At 46.3% G+C, this 26,450-nt stretch overlaps 1 pseudogene; it reads left to right on the top strand.

The window, feature by feature from the left end:
• Window positions 1-25,935, top strand: part of LOC126361089 (uncharacterized) — a 31,686-nt pseudogene extending 5,751 nt beyond the window's left edge.
• Window positions 25,936-26,450: the final 515 nt, after the last annotated feature.

The raw sequence follows: 26,450 nt of genomic DNA, 5'->3' as shown, positions 1-26,450 counted from the left end.
CTATTTTCTATTCACACAACTGTTATTGTTATACCTAACGCCAACATCTGCCAGCATTAACATGGGAAACCGAGAGCCACACCAGAAATGCCAGCTGATACGGGTATGCAAATAGAAACGTTGACGCAACAGTGCTGATGTTACAGGGTACATTGCCTCCCACGAACAGCATGGCCTGCCAGCTACATTGGCGCCGCTGAAGGTATCGAGCAGTCTCTGTAGGTCACATCTAGGTTTTTGGTGACATGGTTCCATTAGGGCAGTCATTAGGGTAAGGTTGCTATTTTGTATTCTTGTAAATTCGTAGCACAGCCTTCTCACTAGGCTCCGAAACACTGCACAATGGCATACAAGTGGGGCTCTCCACTCCATCGAAGGAGAAATAACAGCCAGCTCCCCCTCACCCAATTACCACACAGGCGACAATTGTTAATATTTATAAAAGAAAAGGGATTAGCACCTGCTGTAACACATGATGGAGACATGTGCACGTCATATAGTTTTGTGGTGCATTCTGAAATCCGTGAAACAGGTTGTCAGCCTATATAACCTTGGGGGAAAGGTGGGGTTCATAGCCGGTAAAACCTTCTTTTTTTTAAAAAAGAAAAATCCTTTTGGCTTTGATAGTTCCACCGCAACTCTGACGGTCGACACCCGATCAGTGATAATGTGTGACTTTGAAATTCACGAACAGCCTCTGCTCAGTTAACGCTAGCAGTATTAACCCTGGCAGCACTATCCCTCCTTGTGACTCCAAATCTGTATAGCCTTCTTCACTGCCTACACACTTCTTATGTAGCTGTTTCTAATCAGTGACAGTAAATATCTGATTACTGACTTCATAGACAGTTTCTTAGGATACCTACTAGACGATACTGTTCCACAGGTAACATTGTCACATCACCTTTCAGTCTAGAGCTCACAGATGCTGAGAGCTCGCAGTGCCTGAAGGCGACGCACAGACCTCCTGCTCACTCCATCGTATCAAAATTCTACAAGATTTCAAGCCATTACCCGTGTCGATGACGGGACTGCGTTCGACCTCTCGTTTCTGAGATGGCAATACCAGCTCAGGATCACAGTCCTCTTCGATCCATTATACAATGAAGCGCGAAAGAAACCGGTAAAGGCATGCGTATTCAATCAGGCAGAATACGGCACTGCAGTCGGCAACGCCTATGTAAGACAACAAGGGTCTGACGCAGTTCGGTTACAACTGCTACAATGGCAGTTTATCAAAACTTAAGTGAGTTTGAACGTGGTGTTATAGTCGGCGCACGTGCGTTGAGACAGAGCATCTCCAATGAGCGATGAGACGGGGATTTTACCGTACGGCCATTTCACGAGTGTACAGTGAATATCAGAAATCCGCTAAAACTTCAAATCTCCGACACTGCTGCGGCCGGAAAAAGATCGTGCAAGAACAGGACCAACAATAACTGAAGAGAATCGTTCGACGTGCAGAAGTGCAACCCTTCCGAAAATTGTTCCAGATTTCAAGGCTGGGCCATCAACAAGTGTCAGTGTGGTAACCATTCAACGAAACAACATTGATTATGGGCTTTCGCAGCCGAAGGCTCACTCGTGTGCCCTTGATGACTACACGACACAAACCTTTACGGCTTGCATGGGCCCTCCAACACTGACGTTGGTCTGTTGACTGGGAACATGTTGCCTGCTCAGACGAGTTTCGTTTCAAATTGTATCGAGTGGATGGACGTGTACAGGTATGGAGACAACCTCATGTACCCATGGACACTGCATGTCAGCAGGGTACTGTTCAAACTGGTGGAGGCACTGTAATGGCGTGGGGCGTGTGCAGTTGGAGTGATGTGAGATCCTTGATACGTCTAGATACGCCTCTGACAGGTGACACTTAAGCATCCTACCTGATCACCTGCATCCATTCATGTCCATTGTGCATTCCGACAGTCTTGGGCAATTCCAGCAAGACAATGCGATACCCCACACGTACAGAATTGCTACAGAGTGGCTGTAGGAACACTCTTTCGGGTTTAAACACTTCCGCTGGCCACCAAACTCCTTAGACATGAAAATTATTGACCGTACCTGGGGTGTCTTGCGGTAGCGTTCTCGCTTCCCGCGCGCGGGGTCCCGGGTTCGGTTCCCGGCGGGGTCAGGGATTTTCTCTGCCTCGAGATGATTGGGTGTTGTGTGTCTTCCACCATCATTTCATCGTCATTCACGCGCAAGTCGCCATGGTGGCGTTAAAGAACTGGTGGAGCGGCGGCCGCACCGTCCCGCGATGGGTCTCCTGGCTACCAGTGTCATACGCTCATTATTATTATATCTGGCGTGCCTTGTAACATCCTTTTCAGAAGAGATCGCCACCCCATCGTACTCTTATGGATTTATGGACAGCCCTGCAGAATTCATGGTGTCAGTTCCCTCCAGCACTACTTCAGACATTAGTCGAGTACATGCCATAGTCGTGTTGCGGCACTTCTGCTCTCTTGCGGGGGCCCTACACGATATTAGGCAGGTGTGCCAGTTTATTTGGCTCTTCAGAGTATATGTTTTCATAATCCGTTTAGTCTAAGACACTTACGGTTCAAATTTACCGATACGCATCACGCTCAACGTAGTATCTTGCCAATACCAAGGAGCTCTGTTGGTTCGAGAAGAACACTTCGAATCATCTTACTCACTAGAAATCATAGGTCTTGATGGGGCATTTCCCGAGCGACTACATCTCATATGGCCACGAGTTGAGGGAATCAACGTATGTTCTTCAGTCGACAATGTTCTAGCAATACATTCTAATGGAATAACACCGGACTGTTATATGTCCGAAATACTGCCGATTAAATTTATGTGAGCAGCTTTCATTTGTCCCATTATTGGCGGGCGGTGGTAGTACTTCACAGTGGTTAAGTTAGCAGCAACAGACAGAAAGCGATCAGCGTCCCTTTCCTTTCTAGACTGAAATGTCGGGAAGGCACAAAGTTCACGGAGGCTTGTTTCTGGACGAGGAAGAAGATTTTATTGGCATGAGATTTTCATGTTTATTATTCATACTTGTGAACGAGTATGATCATGCTTGGATGATTACTCTTTTGTAACGCAATTTTGTTGTCAGTTTGTTAGTGCAGAAATATATACTGAACCGTACGTCACCTCTATGCTGGCAGATTACGACGCAGTATGAGCTGCATGCTGTGGTGTCACGTTTTGGGCAGTCCAACAAATCAAGAAGCCATTTCAAGAAATGATTCAAATGGCTCTGAGCACTATGGGACTTAACATCTAAGGTCATCAGTCCGCTAGAACTTAGAACTACTTAAACCTAACTAACCTAAGGACATCATACACATCCATGCCCGAGGCACGAGTCGAACCTGCGACCGTAGCAGTCGCGCGGTTTCGGACTGAAGCGCATAGAACCGCTCGGCCACACCGGCCAGCGAAGCCATTTCCCAGCTGCAAATAACAACTACAATAAGATATCTTTCATACTTTTTCTTATTTAACTTATGTAAAGACGATAATGATCTGGCATCACATTTTCACATTACGCGTTTCGTTGTTCATAGCTTATTCCATATTCAACAACAGTAAATCGCACTGATGATGTCAGTGTCGAGACGCGAAACCATCTGAATATCATTTCGTAAAAGTGTATATATCTGCGTTCCTGCAGGTTGCCTGCTTCATTCTGCAGAGAAGCACTATTCAAGAACTTGTGAAGCAACTGGCGTACAGCAGGAATTCTATCAGCGCCGCGCCACTACTGTCTACCGCATCTTACAGGTCTGACACAAACAATAGCACTTACCTATAATACTGATCTATGACGCCGGTCAAGACTATTCTGAGCCAACCGATTGATTTAGTAGTAGTAGTAGTAGTAGTAGTAGTAGTAGAGGGGTTTTGGGCGCACGACAGCAAGGTCTTCAGCGCCCGTTCAGTAACATAGTGAGACGAGTGTCAAGAAAAATCCCAGAACATGAATATAAAACGGAACAGGAAACAGGGGTAATAATCGTCGAAAAACATGTGCTCACCCACACCAAAGCGTGGGATGAAGCAGAGCGTCAGCAGTAAAACATGGACAACACAGGAAGAAAATGATAGAGGAAGCTAAAACAATGTAGCAGATGGAAGTGGCCGGCTGAACGCAAGGAAGAAAGGGGAGGAGTCAGCCACTCTGCAATACACTAAAACCTCCAGCCTAAAATTTTAGGCCAGAGTCCAGACACATCACAAAACTTAAAAACCCTAGACACACACGTCTCATCATTAGCTAAAACAGAAGGCAGATCCCCAGCAACTTGTGCTTCTGCCCGTGCATCACGGTATAAAATGCAGTCTGTTAAAATGTGCCGGACAGAGATGTGCACACCACAAGCATCACAAAACGGTGGATCCTCCCGCCGTAATAAAAAGCTATGTGTGAGAGGACAGTGCCCGATCCGAAGACGTGTGAGGGCCACCTCCTCCCGCCTGAGCAACCGGCAGGAGGAACGCCACGGCCGAGTGGTTGACTTTATCAACCGCAGTTTATTGGCCGTCACTGCCAGCCATTCGTCCTCCCACAACTCCATGCACTTCCTGTGGAGTGCAGCGATGACTGACTGCAAGGGAATAGGACACTGGACCACATCCTGCTCTCTGCAGGCCTCCTTGGCAGCCCGATCGGCCTGTTCATTGCCCCAGATGCCAACATGACCAGGCACCCAGCAGAAGGATACTTCTGTACCCCGCCGTAGGAGCAAGTACAGTTGGTCATGTATCAGCTGGACCATCGCCTCAGTCGGATACAGGTTCTGCAGAGATTGTAAGGCACTAAGAGAATCGGAGCAGAGAAGAAATCGATCGCCCCGAACACGATTCATCTGCTCCAGTGCCTTCAAGATCGCGTGGAGCTCCGCTGCGAAAACGGTGTATTCAGCAGGGAGGCGAATCCGGGTAACTTGATCAGGGAACACTACAGAACAGCCAAGGAAATTCTCCTGTTTGGAGCCATCAGTGTACACGACAGTGAAACAGTGATGCACATCTAAAATGTTAAAAAACAGACATTGGAATGTAAAATCTGGTGTGCGATCTTTCTTAAAATTAGTCAAATCTAAAATAAGTTTGGCTCTCTGGCGGAGCCAAGGGGGGGGGGGGGGGGGGGATCTGCTCCAACCGCGACGCAAAACACGAAGACCAGCCATAGACATCGCAGCGAGGCAATCCTGTGCGCGAATCCCATAGGGCTGCGTCGCACGTTGCCGGTTATGAAATAACTGTGCCAGAGGAGGCTGAGCAATGGCAGGGTATGCAGGGGTGTATGGTGTGGACAAAGTCTTATACGCCTGGCGCACTGTAAGTAGCCGTCGCCGCATAGGAAGTGGCGGTTCACCAGCCTCTGCACAGAGGCTTGGTATGGGGCTAGTTCGGAATGCCCCAGTGGCCAACCGAAGCCCTTCATGGTGCACAACGTCCAACATCTTCAAGTAAGAAGGCCTCGCAGACCCATACACCGTGCACCCATAATCGAGCCGAGATCGCACAAATGCCATGTAAAACTGGAGCAGACAAGTCCTGTCAGCTCCCCATGTACTGTGGCTAAGACATTTTAAAATACTTAAAGACTTAAGCGACCGCCGTTTCAGGTCTTTAAGATGAGGTAACCACGTGAGCTTCGAGTCAAAAATGAGCCCCAGAAACCTCACCGTGTCTTTAAAAGTGAGAATAGTGTCCCTCATCCGCAACTCAGGAAAGGTTAAAATCGAACGAGAACGGTTAAAAAAAACACATACAGACTTCTCGGTGGAAAACTTAAAACCACTCTTCCGCGCCCAGTCAGCCAAACGTCTAATCGTAAGTTGCAACTGACGAGTTGTCGTTGCAAGGCTTGAAGAAGAGCAAAACAAAGAGAAATCATCCACAAACAAAGAACACTGGACAGGACTTTTCACTATGGACGTAATGCTATTAATAGCGATGGCAAAGAGAGTCACACTTAAAACGCTACCCTGAGGGACACCGTTCTCCTGCTCAAAGCGATCAGACAGGACGTCACCAATTCGGTATCTAAAATATCGTGGCGAGAGGAAAGACTGCATAAAAAGAGGAAGACAACCCCGAAAACCCCACTCGTGAAGGTGCTCCAGGATGAGACGCCTCCAAGTGGTATCGTAGGCCTTCTCAATGGCAAAAAATACACCTAGAAGGTGATGACGGCGTAGGAAAGCTTGGTGTATAGCCGCCTCCAGTAGGGCCAGATTATCCAAGGTGGAACGAAACCTCCTGAACCCACACTGAAAGCGACTAAGGAGTTTCCGGGATTCTAACATCCAGACAAGGCGGCGGTTGACCATCCGCTCCAAGGTCTTCCCTATGCAACTAGTGAGGGCAACACTACGGTAGCTACTCGGGCTCGTGCGGTCTTCCTCAAGTTTTAAAAAAGAGATTAAAACTGCCTCACGTCACGCGTCAGGAAAGTGACCCGACGCCCAAATTCCATTAAAAAGTGCGAGGAGGATTTCTTTGTTGCGCATTGTGAGGTGCCATAGCATACTGTAATGGACCCTGTCGTGACCAGGGGAGGTGTCACGAGCTCCAGACAATGCAGAATCCAGCTCCCACATAGAAAATGGGCAGTTGTAAACTTCATGAGATGTGGACTGGAAGTTCAGACTACATCTCTCAGCAACGGCCCTATGGCGCTGGAAATCTGGATCCTGACTGGTTGTTGCAGCAACTGTGGCAAAATACGCTGCCATAGTCTGGGCAATGTTTCGCGGATCCGTTTGGAGAGTGCCGTTATTCATTAGAGCAGGTATGGGGCACCTCCCTCCTCTGCCAGAAATTCTCCTGATGGTCTCCCACACAATGGAACTTTTGGTGGAACGATTAATGGTGTTCAGGAATTGTTGCCGTGACCTCTTCTTGCTCTCACGAATAATGCGGCGACACCTTGCCCTCGCCACCCGAAATACTGCAAGATTCTCAGCAGTCGGCCGAGACTTGAACCGACGCAGAGCCGCACGCCTGGTCCAGATGGCAGAGCGGCAGTCGGCACTCCACCAAGGCACAGGTGGCCTCTTCCGGGGGGCCATGGACTGTGGAATGGATGCTGCAGCGGCGTGGTGGACCGTTTCGGTAATATGATCCACCCACACCTCAACAGTCGCACAGTGTTCGAATTCGGCCAACTGGCTATAAAGTGTCCAGTCAGCTCCACTGAGCACCCATCGTGGTGGTCTCCTTCCGGGGCCCACGCCATCTGGCAGGTGAATCCAGATGGGGAAATGATCACTGCCATGCAAGTCAGCGACCACTTCCCAGTGAACACTGGCGGCAAGAGCTGGAGAGCAAAGCGAGAGATCAATGGCAGAGAACGACCCAGTCGCTGTGCAGAAATGAGTACTCTGTCCTCCATTGGGCAAGTAGGCACAGGATGACAGGAGAAGCCTCTCAATTGCTCTACCCCTGGGGCAGGTAATTGCAGAGCCCCAAAGCACATTGTGGGCATTAAAATCACCACAAATAATGAATGGTTGGGGGAGCTGTGTAAGAAGGTCGGTGAGGGCCACTTCATCAAGTGCCTCATGTGGGGGAAGTAAAGTGAACAGACAGTCAACGGATGACGTACTTGCACAGACACAGCGACAGCCTGTAAAGTCGTCATAAGCGAGAGAGGCGAGGAGTGGTAGTCCGTCCTGACGAAAATACCTACACCTCCTCTAGCTCTCTCTCCACGCAGGTCGTCCTTTTTGTGGAGTGTATAGCCTCGCAGCTCAGGGGAGTATGAGGGATGGAAATAAGTCTCCTGGAGACAGAGACACAGTGGTCTACCCTGAGAGAGTAGACGAAGTTCCTTCACATGCGTCCTGAACCGTTGCAAGTTCCACTGAAGTATGGGAGCCATCTATGTTGGGGGTAGCACCGTCATCCTGTCTCTCCGACGGGGCGGGGAGACCGCAGCAGGTGGAGGGGCTGGTGTGGGGTGAGCTGTTTGCCCCACACATACGTCGTATTCCATCAACTCTGGGGAAGAGTCAGATGAAGCTTCACGTAAAACAACAGCCACATGGTCAGACGGTTTACCACGGGATTTGACCCAGTGTTGCTGCAGTACAGGAGCTTTCTGTGGTTTGGTGAGCTTTGGGGGAGCTGATGTGGGAGTGGTAATTGGCGCACTGGGCTTGGGAACAGCCTCAGCTGTTGGAGGCGACAGGGGCTGGCCCACGTTCGCCACTATACCCGTGTCTGCCGTTCGAGTAGGGGCTACCGGCTCTGAAACACTGGCTGTGTTGCAAGTGCACTGACAGCTGCAGGTGTTAGTGCCAACACTCACCACCTCGGTCTGCGTTGAAGCATCGACTTTTGGAGTAGGCTTCTGAACCAGGAATGCGAAAGATGTAGCAAATGTGGGAGGTTGCATCGACTTATAGATCTTCTTGGCTTCACCATAGGGGATTCGCTTGGTTGTTTTGATTTCCTGGACTTTGCGTTCCTCTAAAAAGATTCGGCAGTCCCTACTCCAAACAGGGTGGTTCCCAGAGCAATTAATACATTTAGCCAGAGACGAGCAACCAACTCCTTCATGAGCAGCCTTACCACAGTTGCCACAAGTCGCTTCGCCTTTACATCCTAAGGTGGTATGCCCAAAACGCTGGCATTTAAAACAGTGCATTGGGGTCGGGAAATAAGGCCTCACACTAAGGCGAAGGAAGCCAGCTTTAACATGTTCAGGAAGTTTTGTGCTACTGAAGGACAGAATAAAGGAGTCGGATTTGACAAGGTTGCCATCAACCCTCCTCATGATGTGTTGGACATCAACGATACCTTCCGGAGCCCACTCACGTTGCAGTTCGTCCTTGGGAATGTCAACTAGATCCCGGCATGTCACAACACCTTTGCTGTAGTTCAAGGTGCTGTGCAATTCAGTGTCTATGGCATACTCTCCGAGACATTTAGCAGATTGGAGGTTAGTTGCTTGCTGGGAAGTGGAAGTTTCCACTAGCAAGGTCCCATTACGTAAGCGATTCACCGATTTCAAGGAGCCAAAGATGCCCTCCAATCCCTTTTGTATATAGAAGGGCGAAACCTTCTCAAAACTACCCTCGTTCCGTTTCACAATGAGAAACACATTCTGAGCACCAGAATGCATCCTGTTACTAAAGACTCCACTCGCCAAAGATGTGCTGCAGTCAGGGGGACTGACTGCACGAGCCCTCTTCAGAGACTGGGTGTTAGAACCCTCCAGCGGCCCACCCTTTCCGCTGGGAGGAGGAAAAGAGGATTTCGAAGGATCCATCTCGGTCCCACGAGCAGCTAGGGAACTAGAAGTCCACCTAGACAGAGCCCCACGTGCCTAGGTAAGCCTTATACAACTGAGGTGCGGCAGGTTCCCCAGAGGTTGCCCGCTAATGACTGCTCCACCTCAACAACCACGCATCTCATCGGCGCGCAGCACACCTTGAGATTGAGGGGTTGTTTATAGAGGTTTATTCCATCCTCGCGATCCGGGCGGCCAAGCCAAGATCCCCACTCCCTGAGACACACAACATTCCACCGCCGCGCCGCACGGTGGTCGTTGAAGCATGCCCAGAGCTTACGGTGACAGGGGACTGGCGGCGCTTACCAGTCCCCAGCTCAGGAACCCCGGGGTCGCCAAGCCCGTACCCAGCAAATGAATGCTGAGCCCCTGGGGGCCGATTGATGTAGTACCACGGACTGCATATCTACATGAAGTCACTACATGTACATATTTCTCAGTAAATAAGCCGCAACAATAATTAATTGTTTATTAACTGAATGTAAACGATTAGTTCATAAGAAGGTCTCGGATGTATGAAACAAGATTTCGATTGTGTAAATTTCACTTTTCGTTGAAGTCGTACCACATCTAAGTAAAAATTAAAGCCTTTGAAGTATTACACCATCTCAATAGTTGGTAGATGACTGATTGATAGGGCTGATGTGCACCTTAAATAGTTGCTTTATAGTTCACTAGTGAGTAGGAGACCTTAGGAATTTTGGATCATGGGAAGAGAGCAGTAGGCATTCTGGGTCAAATTTGATTTTGACAGTTGTGTTCCCTACAGGGGAGGAGAGCGGGGGGCGTGGGAGGGGGGGGCAGGCGCACCCATGACGTCATCATGCCCATTCTCTCTCCTAAGCCACAGACCCTTCCTAAATCATGCACCACCTATTTTCCTCACCCTCAGGAGCTCAGCATTTATTTGCTGAGTATGGGCTTGGCGATCCTAGGGTTCCTGAGCTGGAGAATGATAAGCGCCGCCACTCTTCCGTCATCGTAAGCTCTAGGCATGAGTCAGCGACCTCTGTACAATGCAGTGATGGAGTGGTATGTGTCACAGGGAAAGGGGATCTTGGCTTGACCGCCCAGATCGCGCGGATGGTAAAAACCTTTATAAAAAAACTCCTCAACCTCAAGGTGAGCTGCACGCCAGTGACATGTGTGGTTGTTGAGGTGGAGCAGGCATTAGCAGGCAACTTCTGGGGAACTTGCCGAACCTCAGTTGAATAGGACTAGGTATGTGGAGCTCTGTCTAGATGGACTTTTTTTTCCCTAGCTGCTCGTGGGACCGAGATGGAACTGTCCTCCAGGTTTTGGGATTACACAGAGTCTTTCAATCTCTAGTAACAGAACAAATGCTGGTGACCAGAAGGTGTGTCTTAAAGTGAAATGACAAGAGGGCAGCTTTGAGAAAGTTCCACATTTTTACTTCCAAAAAGGTTTAAAGGGTATCGTTGCAACATTGTAATCTGTTAACCGCTTGCAAAACGGGACCATGTTGGCAGAAATGCCTAGTTCTCAACAAGGGGAAAACATCCAGAAAACTCAATGGCTCAGGGAATATGCATAGAAACTGAAATACACAGTACTTTGAACTACATCAAAGGTGTTGTGACTTGCAGCGATCTGGTTGAGATCTCCAAAGACTAGCTGAAAGCTGAGTAGTCGCAGGAAGGCATTGTTGATATCCAAAACATAATGAAAAGGGGAGACGACGGTCTAGCGAAATCAGACTCATTTATACTGACTTACAGCAGCACGAAACTTCAAGAGCATGTCAAGCAAGGTTTGCTTTGCCTACGTGTGCGGTCTTATTTCCCAACCCATTGCTCTCTTTTAAGTGCCATTGAACTGGGCACACTACCGTCGGTTTTGAGGGAGAAGTCCCTTGTGGCAACTGTAGTAAGGCTACCCACGAAGGAGTCAGCTGTTCCTCTCCATCCATGTGTGTAAATTACTCTGGGAACCATTCTGTCTCGAGTAGGGACTGCAGTGTCTTCCTTGAAGAAAGGAAGATACGGGAGATAATAACAATGAAGCACGTCCCATATGGTGAAGCAAAAAATATCTACAAGGCCATACAGCCACCCACGTTCGCTGCCTCCTTAGCTTCCATTGTTAGACTGCCATTCCGTAAAACCGATGTTACTACAGAAATGGAGGTTGCCTCTGTCAGCACTAGTGCTTGCGTTTGTCAGCGCACTTGTGCCGCTGTAGATGTTTCGAAGCCCACACCACAGACAAGGCTGTGGTTGCTGCTGTTGTGGAGTTCTCTGCCCCGCTCCCCCTCCACGAAGGTTCAGTCTGGTCTGCCATTCAATGCTGCTGTTAGCACAGCCACGAATTTTACTCCGAAGCCCATCCAGGACAAAATGTCAAAGGTAAAACGTCAACCACTGATGGAGCCGCGAAGTCAATTGTCCAACGACGTGTAGTCATTCCCTCTGATGTACCTCTCGAGCCTTCTTTAGAGCCCATGGACCTTGATGTCGGACTGGGGCAATCGTCTCGCCTCAAGGGTGAGCCTCGACACATGGCAGAATCACCTTTCAAGTGGAAAGACAGGGCGAAATTCCAAGCACCGTGATAAATGGCTTCCATCCTCCAGTTTAACGTTGATGGGTTCGTGAACTTGTGGACGAACTGACAGGAGCGCCCCTCTGCTTGTGTCTGCAGGAAACGCATTTTAAAGCATCTAATTGGCTTTTACTATACGGCTGTATGTGCATTGCAAGGATGGCCTGGCTGTGGAAAGGGCCAAGGGAGGTGTCGCTGTGTTTGTCAATAATGCACACAACTTCTCAGCTCTCCCTCTAGTTACTGCCCTGCAACTGGTTGCAGTTGAAGTTCATGTGTGTCATTGGATCACTGTTTGCTCCCTACATTTGCCTCCACTAGATGCAATATACTCTGAAGCTCTCATAGATATTATACTCGTACAACAGTTCACCTGGCCATTTCTTCTACAGGGAGACTTCAACACCCATTATGTTTTCTGGGCTCAACCTCTACTTGCACTCAGGGTTGGGTTTTGGAGAGCCTCATAACATATTACGAGCTATGCATCTTCAACACAGGCACTCTCATTCAGTTCTGTGCTGAACTGGCTCATTCTCAGCCACCGACCTCTCTTTCTACTCTCCAGCCCTCGGCGACTCTGTTCAGTGGGAGTTCACTGACGATCTTCATCCCAGTAACAACTTCCTGCTCCGCATTCTCCTACTGGATAGAGCTCTTCCTGAAAGGACGCAGCTGCACTGGATGATCAGCAGAGCCAACTGGTCGCTGTTCAGCTAGCTGGCTGTGTTTGAATGCGACAGCGTCCAGAAATGGGTGGAACACAACACACAAGCAATCCACCAGGCCGCTGACTCCTCCACCCATAAGACATTCTAGGAGAACGCCTGTCCCTCGATTAACTGATGAGTACAGTTCAATCATCCGAGTCAGGCGTGTATCTCAGCGACGGTTTAAGTGCCACACAACGGCGGAAAACCTCGCAGCCTTTCCATTAGCGAGGGTGAAGGCTTGATGTAGCTTGAAGGAGAGCAAGACTATGTCATGGTCAGCTTTCCTGAACTCTATCAAAAGTTGCACTTGTCTCGCTACAGTACTAGAAGCCATCAGGAGGATTTTCAGCAAACCGAAGGGGTTACCTATAGCAGTGAGGTTAAATCAGGGCTGTAGATATTCCACAGACGATGGCAGAGCATTTTGCGCTGACTACTGCCACTGCGAGCCAGAAGGCCACTGTCCATCATTACCATGGCACTACGGACTTCGAGTCCAACAATTTGGAGGCCTACAACCGCTCATTCTCCATGTGGGAACTGGATTTGCCACTTTCTACAGCTCGTGGTACTGCGGCTGGTCACGACAAAATCCGATGTAGCATGCTGTGGAATTTTAAACCAGTGTCAAAGGAAGTCCTCTTACAATGTTTCAGTTCGATATGCAAACAGACCTCTTTCTCCACTCACGAAGGGAGGTAATTTTATCTGCTCTATTGTTTTCTCGGATCGTGTCCTTAAGATTCGGTTGCCTCCAGAGTTCACTCTATTCGATTCCGAATTATTCACAATCTTGAGGTCGCTGGAGGAGATGAGATGTGCCCTTCAGTCTCTAAAATGTATGTTTCCAATCGAAAACATAGTCCAGGATATCCAGGAAGGCCTTATCCACTTAAGAAGCAGGTGAAGGAGATGTCTTACTGCTGGCTGCCAGGGCACATAGGTTTTGTGGGGAATGAAAGGCCGATGTAGCAGCCAAGGAGCTGTGTCACGAACCTCAGTTAGTTTTGTGCACCATCCGCCTGCATGCTGTTGACTTGTTGTATAGGTTATCGAGTCATGCGTTGGTGTGACGATGAGTGGGTGGACGCGACAGACAATAGGCTCTGGCTCGTAAAGCCCACAACACGACCATGGCATACCTTCTCCCAGCCACGTTGACAGTATGAGGTCATCCTTACTTGTCTTTGCATAGGCCGCAGTCCTCGGACTTGTGGATTCTTGCTCCAGCGAGGGGACTCTGCAACGTGTTGTTCTTTTGGTGTAGAATCACTGAGCGCCGCATTTTATTAGAATATGTTTTGTTTTCAGACCAGAGGGTAGCAGCAGACTTGCTGACAGATCGTCACTTTGTTTTAAGTGACTTGCAAACAAATGAGGTTAGACTTTTAAAGTTTTGTGAACTGTCCATTATTCTTCCAAAGATTTTAGGCAGATGGTCTTAATGTGTTAACAGGTTGACTGGCTCATCCCTGTTTTTTGTAAGCGGTTAGCCTGTGACACTTGCCTTTATTGATTTTTCTTACGTTTGAGTCTCTGGTAAGGCCTAGTATCCTTTACCCTTCCTCCACTGTATCAAGGCGTGTGAGATACAGTGATTGTGTGGGACTAAGGACTCTCATGGATATGGTAGAGATCCTAGCAGAATATTAAAGTACTGTGCTGCTCATGTTATCCCTGCACTTAGCCATATCTGTAATTTTTCCTTTAAGAATGGTCAGTTTCCTGAACGATTAAAGTATTTAGTAGTAAAGCTGCTTTATAAAAAGGGAGAAAAGGATAATATAGACAATTTTAGACCTATTTCTATGACATCCGTATTTGCTAAGGCTATTGAAAAGGCTGTGTATATATGGATAATTGATTATTTTATACCACATAATTTGCTATCAGATGTACAATTCGTCTTTCGAAGTCGTTTAACAGCTGAAAATGCGATATTCCCTTTTCTCTGTGAGGTACTGTATGGGTTAAACAAAAGGTTTCTAACGCTAGGCGTTTGATTGTTTTGATCAAAAATATTGCTCCAGAAGTTGGACCATTTTGGAATATAGGGAGCAGCTCACAATTGGTTCACTTCTTACTTTAACAACAGACAGCAAAAGGTCATTATTCACAGTGTTGAGAATGACTGTGTTCTGGAGTCTAGTGGGCTATGGTCAAAGGGGGGTTCCCCAGGGATCTATGTTGGGGCCGCTCCTGTTCCTTATTTATATAAATAGTATGCCCTCTACTATTATGGACAACTCTAAAATATTTCTGTTTGCAGATGAGACTAGCTCGGTAGTAAAGAATGTTATGTGCAACATTAGTTTGGTTTCAAATTATGCAGTTCATAACATAAATTCATGGCTTGTAGAAAGTAAACTAACGCAGAATCACAATAATACTCAGTTTTAACAGTAGCTAACACACAATTCAACAAAACCTGACATTTCAATTTCAGAGAACGGGCATATGATTAGCGAAACTGAACAGTTCAAATTTCTAGGAGTTCAGATAGATAGTAAACTGTCATTGAAAGCCCACATTCAGGACCTTGTTCATAGACTTAATGCTTCCATTTTTACTATTTGAACGGTATCTGAAATAAGTGATCGTTCGACACGAAAATTAGTCTGCCTTGGTTATTTTCATTCGCTTATGTCATATGGTATTACATTTTAGGGCAACCCTCCCTAGTCAATTTTTGGCTCAGAAATGGGGCGGTTTAGGCAACATGTGATGTAATGTAATATATATTATTTAGTGTAGTTTCTTGTTAACAATATCAGATTGTTCCCAAAAATAAGCAGCTTTCACTCAGTTAATACTTGGCAGAAATCCAACCTGTATTTGGATCGGACTTTCTTAACTCCTGCGCAGAAAGGTGTGCAGTATACTGCTGCAACAGTTTTCAATAAGCTACCACAAGAGTTCAAAAATCTTAGCAGTAATCCACACGCTTTCAAATCGAAACTGAGGAGTTTCTTCATGTGTCACTCCTTCTATTCTATTGAGGAGTTCCTTGAAAAATTAAGCTTATTTTTATGCTATATAGTTCATTGCGTTTACGTAAACTTATGGCCAATAAAAGGATACAACTGAGTCTGTTATAGTGTACAAACAGGTTAGGCAATACGGCTGTAACATCATGGATATGCAGAATGTCCTTTCTCAGCTCCAAATAGATCCTCTCATGTTCTTTGTTGTACTATCGACTGCGATGTTTATTGCAGTACACCAACCCGTATTGGCGATGTCTTTCCAACCCTTTTGTCGGCGGGAGCACTGTTGATTATCATATCCTGCCAGACTCCTGTGCTTTACAATACTTGTCTGAGAGAGCCTTGGTGGGATGTAGCACCTACCAAGAGCCTTGACTGAAAATAAGTGGAGTCTGTTCTCGAATCTGATAGGCTGCGAGACCTAATTGTAAAGTAATTTCCTACAACTGAAGACAATCGAGACACCTGGGTAGTGTGAGTGTGGACATACCACAATTTTTCCGGCGCTATACAAATACAAACGATAATTGCACTACTTTTCTGAAATGCGTATGTGTTGGAGTGTACAGTTACTACGGTCGACATGGGCCGGATGGAGTGGTTGTGCGGTTCTAGGAGCTAAGTCTGGAGCCGAGCGACCGCTACGGTCGCTGGTTCGAATCCTGCCTCGGGCATGGATGTGTGTGATGTCCTTAGGTTAGTTAGGTTTAATTAGTTCTACGTTTTAGGCGACTGATGACCTCAGAAGTTAAGTCGCATAGTGCTCAGAGCCATTTGAACCATTTTTTTTGTTCTGACATGTTCAAACAAAATTATGTAGGTGGGAAGTGAAGAGATTATATCCAGTCGTAGGGAGGTATAGATTTGATGTGGAAAATTGTGATACCAGTGCATCGATAGTCGTAAGGGATGTGAGAGATTTTACATGGAAAATTACTTCCAGTCAAAGGAGGATACAGCACGCTTCTTTGTCAGAGTGAGACATCTCTCTCTCTCTCTCTCTCTCTCTCTCTCTCACACACACACACACACACACACCATCCAGCAGGTCATGTCACTAGACTAATTATCCGTTCCAAGCACCCCATTAAGCAGCGGACAGCACGAACGTGCTCTCGCACAATGTACAGTGGTCTGGTTCCATTTCTTAAAATTAGGCGCAGAGGCGGGATACAGTATTCGAAGCTTCTACTGGATAGTGTGTAGTATGTTTCGTGACCATTACTACCACGTGGGTGTTTTTTGTTCTCCCAAGTAGGACCACTGTGGTTTTTCGACACACGACTGTGCTTTCGTTCGCAGTTTCTTCGTCTGTAGCACTGTGCCTCGAACTCCATTGTCTTTTAAAAGAGGTGGCCTGATGGTGCAGCGTGCAACAGCACTGAGACACTTGCCACCTTGCCGGCAAGATGTACAGCCTGGTGGCTGATGCTGCGGGCGGCGCCAGTCAGTTAACGCGAGCAGGGTAATAAGTCGGGGCGTGTATGGAAGATTCTTATCCATCCCGTGTTTCAGATTGAAGTTCGCATTTTAACATAGGGTTTGGTGGCACAGAGGTGTGTATGGGTCTGTGATGTTAGTTATGTTACTGTCCTCCAAAGCGTAATGCAATAGCGAGCTCCACCCCTCAGCGACATGGAATGGGCTACAACACTGGTGAGGTGGTTGTGGCAGTAGTGTGCCTGGCCCTGCTTGCTGCGTACAGCGGCCCGCAGCCGTGGAAGTTTTATGACTGTGGACGGTCTGCAGGTTGTGAGTTTAATGAAAGAGGCTCTCCCCGTAGTGGTGTTTGAGTTGCAATTGTTCCTATCCTGATTTTGCTTTCAGAAGGGTGGGCTTCTCGACCTGTCTGTTGATTGTGAATTTTGGAATCGTGGAATATGAAGCTCTCCTCCTATTTGTTTCAATAGAGATGCAGGTGTTCCTACTGAAAGTGTTGTTAATAAAAATTCTCTATTTAAACTAGACTAAACTGCATGTGTTTGCTTTAGTCTTTAATAAAACTTCCATCTGACTGCGTATTTAACTCAACTGAACTTTATCTGACTGCATGAAGATATTGTTGGAAAATTAATACTCAAAATACACATCTGACTGCATGAAAGTTCAGCGGTAAAATTAAATTAAAGTCACCAACCTGCATCTGACTGCGTCTGTGGACTTAGCTCGTGCACTCCTTCCCGTTTAGCCGATAATAAAATATATATTCAGCACAGCCGTAGTGAAATGGCATAAAATTGTCATTCTAGATAACTTTACTCATTTTTGGCCCTGTTTGTTACTTAATAAAAATTCTGTCCGGATCTGAATAATTTGCCAACTGTGCAATGGCATAGAGATTATTTTACTGTATAAATGAGATTATTAGCTTTACTCATGGGAACTTTACTTTAATGTACCTTTCGGTTCAATGCAAGCACAGGATGCGGAGAACGACATAAGGTGTGAGATAAAACTCTAATTTTATCTAAAAAAATATGTATTGTTCAAACTTTTAAGGCACATGTGAAAAACTAAAAAAAACTTCTATAGCGTGGATTTACGAGAAAGTTTCACAAAACGCTTATTCCATCAACAATGGGATTTCTGTCTAGCTTTTAGACATTATTTAACCAAAGAAAACCTATTTTATTAATTATTCTTTCTAGTTTCCCCAGGTATGTGCCGAGTTTCGCTCAAGATGCAGCTTAATATGTGCGTAGCGACAATTCTTACTTTGATTCTGTCACGACCCGGCTGCCTCCTGCAGGCATCTAGCTCTGACTCGAAACACGTCTGCTGTCTCTGCGCATCTCCTCACCACTACTCAAACTTTTACTGCGTGCACCTAGCTCTGTTAGATGTCAAAGATCTTACTACTCGAAGATGTACTACTCGTCCAACCTTGCTGTTGGGAACGATCGACATTTTTCACTGGCTCTATCCTGATCAAATCTCAGCACATACCTTTCACTACTACACAGTGTACACTTTGTACTTTAACTTAAGGGAATAAGTCAGGGCTACTGCCTGTTGGTGGCGGCATAGTGGGAAGCAGCTACACACTGAGATAGAGGTCAGCAGTGTCCAGAGATATGATACACGTGTTTGAGTGGTAATCAGGCGATTTTCGTTGTGTGGCGTGACAGGTAAGGACAGATTTTTTTTTACCAGGTGAGACATTGCTTGGAAGAAATATAGCCTTTGCCATACTGCCGTACAGGATTTTCCCGATACTTTATCGATGCGAGAAAATACCTTACCTCAGTCTTTACAAGTATGTGGCAGGACATATGTTAAGGAAGGAGTGGTCAGCAGACTGGTATTTTGCTATGGTTTACAACGCCGGCATATATCAGTTTGCAGAAAACATTTCCCTCAGCATTCAGGAATGTATTTGAAGCCAGAAGGGTTAACTGTTCATGAGATATTCTTGACAGGAATTTTGTTTACGAAGGTCTGTTTGGTTTCGACAGATATTACCTCTCTCTGCGTCAGGTGCTGAGGAAGTTTTTGGTATTAATGACAGAATGTTCTGGAGATAGGCTTATCATTGTTGGAGGTTGCTGTGGAAAGTTTCGACAAGGACTGGGGGGGGGGGGGGGGGGCGTTAGAGAGCTGTATCTCATGAAGCACTTTGTCTGTGAAAATTATCGACAGGAGACCATTATTTATCCTGAGGACTGCTGACTGCATACCACCCACCGACACACACACACACACACACACACACACACACACACACACACATGTTGTGAAAGCATGCTATTGACAAGACTGGCGACAGCTTCTCTTCGTTCTTATCCATTTATGCGAGTGCGGCTGCGTGAATATTTGTATTTGGATCCTGCAGAATGGACCGCATCACACTTGTGAACTCATCACTGGACTCCGCATGCTGTCTCACGCGGCAGCCGCTTGGAGCTCTGGGGTGAGTGCCTCGTTATATTGCCAGCGGCGGCCGTATGGTATCACGAGAGTTAGCAGAATGCGTGGCGACCCTGGTAATTTATACAGTATTGCAACAGCATTTTTATATTTCATCAAAATGGTTTTTAGTGTTCCCTTGCGGTTTTTCCAAATATTTATCTCCCAGCCACATCGTCGTTTCTGTGTCACAGAAGCAGTCTTAACCACATAGATAACTCTTAATTCACCACATATTTCATTACAGATTGTCCTTTCTCTAATTGTGTTGGGCAGTCTGCAGGTAAGCAACTGCTCACCTCTGGCAGCAACCTGATACATTTGCAGAACACATCTCTGTAATATGAGAAATAAGACACATGCGAATTTGAACAAATCTCGACTTGTCTGAAACCTTTCTGACCGAGCTTACGTGCACATCTTAGCACCATCCCCATGGTGTTACATACATGTGGTGAGGAGGTCACTGTAGACGATGGGAAGGGGCCACAGATTGACATGAGGGTAGGGAAGGTGAGTGGGGATGAATCAGGAAGAGGATGGGGAGAGCAGGAGCGAGAGGGAAGTTTAAGGTCACATTTTATCCAGAATGCCCACTGCATTCCTACTGTAGAGGGTCAAATTATTAGAGCAGTTAAGTTAATTAAAGGTAGGAGGTTAACAGTAATTAATTTACTAAAATGTGAAGGAATATTGGGAACCATACGTCGTATGTGTTTTACATTCTGTTGCGCAGTTCATTTGCTATGGTACCATGACACAAGTGGGCGGAATGCCGAGTTAAGCGATAGAGAGGAGAACACAGTGTCATCGATCAGCGGAGAACGCCACAAGAAGCAGCTAACCCCCCCCCCCCCCCCCCCCCGGTGTCTACATTGAGGGCAGTAATCACGTCAGTTACGCCAACTCAGCAACATCAGATCTATTGAGGAAGAAGAACTGCAAACATCCATGGCAGAAAGCCATATTTAATGAAAGACAGCCAGCTCATCATAATCGAGCGTTATGAGACGTTGGAGTCACTCAGCACCGGCACCATTTCGGAGGCGTCACAGTCATCGTAACACTCACTGTCGTGATGCGGCCGTCGCCTAGGAGACGCCAGAGTGACGCCTCCTCCTTAGTCATCACAGTCGCTATTGCTGGACGCTGTCAGCAGACAGGCGCCTGTAGTGGGACTCATCACCTGGGGTTGTGTTGTGGTAACACATTCTCGCCATCGTTCTGTGATGCTGCCTCCACTAACACCGTGACCGCGGCAGGAGCTTGGGACCCTGGCCCGCTGACGACAGACAGCCACCGCCAGACATGGCCGCTGAGAAAGGGCGCTGACCTGTCCCGCTGCCACGTCCCACAGCCGCCACCACAACAGAGGCCCGCGGTGCGTCATGCCCACCGCCGTCGTACGACCCTCCAAAGCCTTAGCGCCGTTGCCGAGGCAGCGGCGGCCATCTCCATCACCGCTGAGAATATTACGAGAGGAAGCAAACCTCTCCCAGAGGGCCAACAACCGGCGTATTGAAGCAGATCAATAAATGTTGTTATTCTGTCATCAGGAGTCATCCGTGGACAAATCCAACCATCCTCTTCCTCATGCCCAGCAAAGAACCAACATTCGAATCTGGCGACAGGCAGTGGAGCTCCTTGCCTGTTTACACTACTATAGGGTAACCTTACCAGGAGGCGTTTGACACCGCTACTGTCCATTGTAGTAAGACCCTATGCAACGGTTCAGTAATGAGAGTCCTATAGTAGGATCTGCGACCCAGAGACAAAGATGGCCTTACTGCCTTTCCATACTTGTGCATGTGAATTCTGCCGTCCTCCTCCCTGTCTTCTCACGTCAGTTCTACTGTACAGGTATAGAAAAATTATATTCGAACTATTTAAGACGCCGTGCCAGTCCCGGTAGCCACTCATATCTTGATGACGGGCATGAAACGAGAACTCACAGCTTAAGCTTCTACTAAACCGAAAATCGAATTGCACACCCAGAGAATTTTGTGCAAGAATGTTCTGAGGCAGTAAAACATATCGTACACGTTTCATACAGAATACGTAAGTTCCATTGCAACCAGTAAGATGACTTCAATGAGCCTGTGTGTCGTAATGTTCAAGAGATTACATTGTTTCAGTATATTTAGCTGACAAAATACGCTTAACTACGAACAGTCTGTTGGATAAATACCGAATATCAGTTAGAGTTCTGCAGAGAACACAAAAACGATTTAAACAAGAGTAACTGGTAACTTGAAACCAGCCACGGAGAGACATGAGGCGACTGTCATGTCCTTTCTATATTTTCGCAAAACCTCTGAAACTGCTGACTTTAACTACCTTTCTAAACTTAGCAGCATAAATTTATCTTCAAATGGAGTTAAATGATTTCGTTTGTAGCTGACGTATCACAAAGACTACATCATTTTTGGAACCACAAAGTCACAATGGAGACAGGTAGTATCAAGCGTCCCCCAGGATTCGGACTTAGTTTCGACATTCTTCTCATTGTACTTTAATGATGCGTCATCAGTTCTGCGTCACTGTAAAATTTTATGTATGCCAATGAACTACAGTTACACATCAGTACAAAACCAATCAACTTGAAGATGCCTGTCAAGGATGTCAGTGGTGACCTGTGTGCATTATCAAAGTATGTATAGAACACATGGTGAAACTCAATCCATCCAAAGCGCAATCGGTCCTGGCTGATCTTCCAAGACAACTGGTCTGAAATTTCGGGAATCCCTACCATCTTTAATTCTAATGCGACAAATGTGACTTTTTAACGTCCAGAAAAGAGTCTACGAGTAATAATAGTAATAACAGATGGAAACATAATAAACTGGAGTGAACACATAGTTACTGTTTGCAAGAATACGTCGGCATCGGTACATGCCCGCAGAAATATAAAAATCTGGAAAAGGAACTTGTACAAACGTTTATATTTCGATTTGTTGATAACATCGGCGATGCCCTAAAAAATGGTTCTTGTGAAAAGCTCACAGCTATTGCTTGCTAACGGAGCTTGCGTACGATATATTTATGAGATCGCCTTTTTGATCATTTTCACCAACATATACACAGCTGTCCTGGCTACGAACAATTAACAGGAACGATTTCCTTTAGACTTATCAAAGTATACAGTCCCTCATCTCTCTGATCGACTTGAACGCTTTTGTATGACCAACGCACTGGATATGCTTGTTTACTTTCCATCACACTGCCGCCATTTCTAAGTTCTTTTCAACAACAGGAACCTCCTTATATGTATCAGAGAAATTAATAAAACAGCCAACGGTATGTGTACTAAAAGAACAATAATGTCTACCTTTGTGCTGTTCCATAAGAAATGAGTACCCTTCTTTCCCACAAGACCTCTGTCACTTCCCAAAGCCCTTAGCTGGTGCTGCAGTAACTTACATATCTGTCCCTCAGGACTCTTTTTGACACCTAATACAAGTTTTCTATTGAGTTAAATACATTATGGATCGTCATTTTTAATATTAGCAGACATAGTAATCTCGCTAATATTATTTCTATTAGTCAACACTGTTATTCTGAATGGCATTAGATACTTTCAGACATTGTTGCAAGTTATTTTTCATTTCATTACATTTATTTTATTACCGTTTGTTACATTACAGTTACTATTATTCCTTAAGTGACTGTGATGTATGAAGTATGCTAAGTGTGAAACTCTGTTCCAACGTAAGAAATAGCCTTAACACCCTGATACGATTAGATTAAATTAATAAATAATTAAACGGCATTAACTCTGGACGTTGTACAGTTGAGTATAAAATTACCGCAGTAGTAGAGCACGAAAGTTCCACTACCAAACTATAGGTGCTACAATCTCCTTTCGTAATCTAGGTTATCTATATACTTGAGAGTAGGACGATTGTTAGTACTGAGGAAGAGAGAAACAGTTGTGGCACCCATCTTGGTGTAATATCGTCCAGGGAGCATGTGGCGAATGAACTGACATTGGGCGCTACTGGCTGACTGTAGACGAGTTAAACTTGGCTTCCAAATCTATATCTCTTCCCAAGTTGACCTATAGCTGCACAGGTATGTAGATTCACAAGTTGCGCAATTTTGTGCGTTCTTATATGGGAGTATTAGGTGATGAATTTTCTCCTGCTAGTTGGAACGCTCGACAATGTACAACGAGGTGACAAGAGTCAGGGGATAGCGATACACACGTACAGATGGCGGCAGTATCGCGTATACAAGGTACGGGTATAAAACGACAGTGCACTGGCATAGCTGTTGTTTGTACTCAGGTGATTTCTGACGTGATTAATGCCACTGTAATTGGAGATGGGCGCATGAGATATCCCATTTCGGAAATCATTCGGAGATTTAATATTCCGATATCCACAGCGTCAAGAGTATGCCGAGAATGCAAAATTTTAGGTACTATCTATCACCACAGACAAAGCAGTGGCCGACGGCCTTGACTTAAGGACTGAAAGCAGGGTGCTTAACGTTAAGTTGTCAGTGCTAACAGACAACTAACAGTGAATGTAATAACCGCAGAAATCAATGTGGGACACATGACGACCGTACCTTTTAGGACAGAGCGGCGAAATTTTGCTTTAGTGGGCTAAGGCTGCAGACTAACAGCACAACATCGCCTGCTTCTGCTCTCCTGGGCTCGTGACATATAGGTTGGGCCTAGACGACTGGAAAGCCGTGGGGTGGACAAATCAGTCCCGGTTTCTGTTGGTAAGAGTTGGTGATAGAGTTCAAGTGTGGCGCAGACCCCATGAAGCCAAGGGCCCGACTTGTCAACAAGGCACTGTACAAGGTGGCTCCATAATAGTGAGGGCTGTGTTTACTTACAATGGACTAGGGTTTCTCCTCCAATTGAACGGATCATTGACTGGAAATGGCTATGTTTGGCTACTTGGAGACCGCTTGCAGCCATTCAGGGCCTCATGTTCCCAAACAACGACGGAATTTTTATGGATGACAATGTACCACGTTCCTGGTCACAATTGTTCGTGACTGGTTTGACGAACATTCTAGACAGTCCAAGCGTGTGATCTGGATAGCCAAATCGCCCGACTTGAATCCCATCGAATAGTTGTGAGACATAGTTGAGAGATCAGTTCATGCACAAAATCCTTTCGCAATTATGGACTGCGGTAGAGGCAGCGTATTTCTCGAGGAAACTTGTCGGGCGTTTAGTTGCTGCACTTCGCCGGGCAAAAGGAGGTCCGATACGCTATTAGAAGGTGTCCCAAGGCTTTTGTCACCTCAGTGTACAGCTTGTCTAGTGAACCAATACCTTTAACAGCAAGCAAATCATCGAATGTAGCGACCAGCTCTTTCACAGTTGGCAATCTTTTGGGCGGTATGGTACTGTTAGCAGTCTTCATCCCCGGACTTGTACCGCGACTAGAACGCTTTCCGATTAAATCATAGTTCACTTCCCATGGAGATCTAAGTTGAGGAATGCTTAGAGAACGTATAACAATATTTCAGTGTTTCGCTTAAAAACCAATCTATGAAATTCAAATTAATGGCAGGGCAGTGATGTCGTGTGACTAGGGCCTCCCGTCGGGTAGACCGTTGGATGGGTGCAAGTCTTTCGATTTGACGCCACTTCGGCGACTTGTGCGTCGATGGGGATGAAATGATGATGATTAGGACAACACAACACCCACTCCCTGAGTGGAGAAAATCTCCGACCCAGCCGGTAATCGAACTGAGACCCTTAAGATTGACAGTCTGTGGCGCTGACCACTCACCACTCAGCTACCGGGGGCGGACAGGGCAGTGATTCCACTACTGCTCTTGTCTGCGTTTCATTGTACTAATAACTTACTCTAACAGGTAAATGATAAGCTGATTTTATAGCTACAGAATAACTGAAAGATTCACTTCGAGGCATAACTCCTCTACATTTTTGGAACACTTTGTATACCTCTCTGAGAAAAGAACAGGATAAAGAAGCCATAATACTAGAAGTGTGAATTTTCGTTTTCAGGTCTTAGTGCTGGTAGTGCTCTGTTTGTGGATCAGCGCACCGATGTTGCAGTACAAGACAGCTGATGAATTTCCTGATTCAGAGGAGGTCGACCAACAGCCGCCGAATCCAATCTGGATTCCGCCACGGTCGCCGGAGTACGAGATAGTGTACTCGGTACAGGCGCTGTGCGGCACCATGGCGGTGCAACTCTCCATGCTGATCGACGCCTCCTTCTACAAGCTGATGATGCTGGCGACAGCCGAGCTGCAGATCCTCAACGACAACCTGGCAGTGCTCGCGAGAGCGGACGCTTCTGCCGAGCGAAAGGGGAGCTGTCCCACTAATATGTCTGGACAGGAATCAGATGATGTTGTTGTTCCACAGATCAAACAAACTGCTGCTCCAGTCACTGAGCATAACGACCATCCAAGAAAACTACTATACTGGCAGCTGGTGGAAAACATACGTCACCATCAAGTCGTTGTAAAGTAGGTATATTTCACTATCGCAAGCTTAATACATTTTTATTAAAGAACTGCCACCAATAATTCCTGCAGATTTATCCGAATGTGTTTACTGGTCCCAGTGTACCACGTGAGTGCAAAAAGTTTCGAGACTGGATTAATGAAAAACAGAGAAAAACTAAGATAGAGGTTTCAACCCTTCAGGTCTTCTACGCAGTCTCCCCCTCTCGAGTACTACGCACAGAGCGTTTATATAAACCCATAACACATAATGTGCGATCAGGGATACAACAACGTCAAACTTTCATAAAGATCTTTCTTTGGGATGTTCTTCAACTCGCATGTCGTTTTGAGTCGAATGTCGCTTATGTTGTCAAAATCTTGAACGTTCATGTGAATTTCAGCACTTTTGTGATAGGCTGATATTGATAACACCAAGTCTCGTCTCCTGTGATGATTTTTTCGAGAAAATAATTGTCAACCTTTTGCATTCCAAGCAAGCCACTGCAGGCGTCCACATTCGTTGTTTTCGTTCGGGACTCA

This window comes from Schistocerca gregaria, chromosome 1, assembly GCF_023897955.1.
Source record: "Schistocerca gregaria isolate iqSchGreg1 chromosome 1, iqSchGreg1.2, whole genome shotgun sequence".
Classification (NCBI taxonomy): Eukaryota; Metazoa; Arthropoda; class Insecta; order Orthoptera; family Acrididae; genus Schistocerca; species Schistocerca gregaria.
This window is presented reverse-complemented; position numbering and strand designations above follow the sequence as displayed.